The following is a 2,610-nucleotide window of genomic DNA, read 5'->3' as shown; positions in this document are numbered from 1 at the left end:
TAGAGATGAGCCCTTGCTCTTACTCAGGCTGATCTCAAACTCCTGACCTCAGGCAATCCACCTGGCTCAGCCTCCCAGAGTGCTAGGATCACAGGCTAGAGCCACTGTGCCCACTCATGTTAAGTGTTTTTTATATACTTGTCAGCCATTTGTATGTCTCTTAAAAGTCTATTCAGATCGTTTGCCTACTTTTTAATCAGATTATTTGGGGGTTTGCTATTAAGTTCCTGGTGTAGACTGGATAGTACTCCTTTGTCACATGGCTTACAAATATTTTCTCCTGTTTGGCAGGTGATTTCTTACACTGTTGATTGCTGTGCAGAAGCTTTTTAATCTCATGTAACCCCATCAAACAGAAAAACTGCTTTTGCTGCCTATGCTTCTGAAGTCTCGGCCACAAATTCTTTGCCCCTTAAACCAATTGCCTGAAGCATTTCCCCATGTTTTCTACTAATTTTCCGGTTTCAAATCTTACATTTGTTTTTAATTGGTTTTGAGAAGATTTTTATACGGATATCTATTTTTACCAGCACCATTTATTGAAGACAATGTGTCTTCAGTGTGTGTACTCTCCCCAAAATGAGTCAGCTGTAAACACATGAATTTGGGGTTCTCTATTCCTTTCTATTGATCTGTGTCTGTTTTGATGCCAGTACTGTGCTATTCTGGGTACTACTGCTTCATGTAGTATACTTTGAAGTCAGGTAGTGTGAGGCCTCCAACTTTTTTTCCCCACTTCAAATATTCAGGATCTTGTGTGGTTTCAAACAAATTATGATTAATTTTTCTATTTCAAAGAATGCATTGGTACCTTGATAGAGATTGCATTGGATCTTTAGATTACTTTGAGCCATATGGCCGTTTTTGCAATATTCAACCAATGAACATGGGATGGTTTTCTATTTGTCCATGTCCTATTCAATTTCCTTTATCAGAATTTGGTAGTTTAACCAAGGAGGTAAATTATTCCTAGATACTTTTTGTGTCAGTATTGTAAATAAACTTGCTTTCTTTTTTCAGCTAGTTTATTGGGTATTTGCCAGTTGTTTAGAAATGCTACTTATTTATATCTTGGATTTTGTACCCTGTAATTTCACTAAATTTATTTTCAAAGTGTTTTGGGTAGAGTCTTTAGGTTTTTCTATATATAAGATCATAAGAAGGGTCATTCTTAGTTTCCCTTTTCCAATTTGGATGCTGCTTATTTCTTTTGACTTGATTACTCGGACTGGGCCTTCTGGTACTATTTTGGATAGGAGTGACAGATGTTGACAGCCTTGTTTTGTTCTAGTTCTTAAGGGAAGTGCTTTTGGCTTTACCCCATTTGGTGTGATGTTGGCTGTGAGTTTTTCATCTACAGCCTTCATTACTTTGAGGTATATCGCTTCAATGCCTAGCTTGTTTAGGGTTTTGATCATGAAGGAACACCGAATTTTATCAAATACTTTCTCTGGGTCTGTTAAGATAGTTTTCCTTCATTCTGTCACTATGATATATCGCAGTTATTGATTTGCATGTTTTGAACCATCCTTGCATCCCTCAATAAATCCCACATGATTGTGGTGTATCATCTTTTTGATATGGTGTTGGATTCAGTTTGCTAGTATTTGAGGATTGTGTCTATGTTCATCAGGGATATTGGGCTGTAGTTTCATTGTGTCCTATCCTGATTTTAGTATCAGGGTGATGCTGGTCTCATAAAATGAATTAGAAAGAATTCTTCCTATTAAATTTTCTGGAAAAGTTTGAGAAGAATTCGTATTAGGGCTTCAAAATTTTGGTAGAATTCAGTGATAATGCTATCAAGTCCTGGACTTTTCATTGTTGGAAGTCTTTTTACTACTGGTTCAATCTCATTAGTCACTGGTCTCTCCAGGTTTAATTTTTTCCTATTTAATCTTGGCAGATATGTGCCCATAAATTTATCTTTTCCTCTAGGCCTTCCATTTTATTGGTATATAGTTGTTTATAATAGTCTGTAATGATCGTTTCATTTCCTTGGGATCAATTGTAATGTTATCTCTTTTTTTTTTCCTTTTTTTTCATACTTACAGTGCTTTAATTTTGAATATTTTGGGGGAGGATTCATTGAGGATACAAAAATTAGATTACACTGATCATATTTGTTAGATAAAGTCTCTTATAATTGTGTCCCACCCCGAAGAGGTATGCTATATATATTGTGATCCCCCATGTGATCCCTCTCCCCACTCTATCATTCCCTTACCTTCCCCTTGTATTAGCTCATCTACTGCCTTCATATTAGAATTAAGTACATTGGATTCTTATCCATTCTTATGACGTTTTACTAAGAAAAGTGTATTCCATCTCCATCCAGGTTAATACAAAAGTTGTAAAGGTTCCATATTTTTAATGGCTGAATAGTATTCCATGGTATACATATACCACAGTTTGTTAATCTGTTCCTGGGTTGGTGAGCATTTAGGTTGTTTCCACATTTTGGCTTTTTTAAGCTTTATAGTAGCTTTAAAGAAACCTAGGAACATAACTAACAAAAGAGATGAAGGACCCCTATAAAGAAAATTACAAAACCCTAAGAAAAAGAAGAAGATATTAACAAATGGAAGAACATACATACCATGCTCATGG

Source organism: Otolemur garnettii, unplaced genomic scaffold (genome assembly GCF_000181295.1).
Source record: "Otolemur garnettii isolate 467f Iridium unplaced genomic scaffold, OtoGar3 scaffold00091, whole genome shotgun sequence".
NCBI lineage: Eukaryota > Metazoa > Chordata > Mammalia > Primates > Galagidae > Otolemur > Otolemur garnettii.
Note: the sequence above shows the minus strand (reverse complement) of the source record.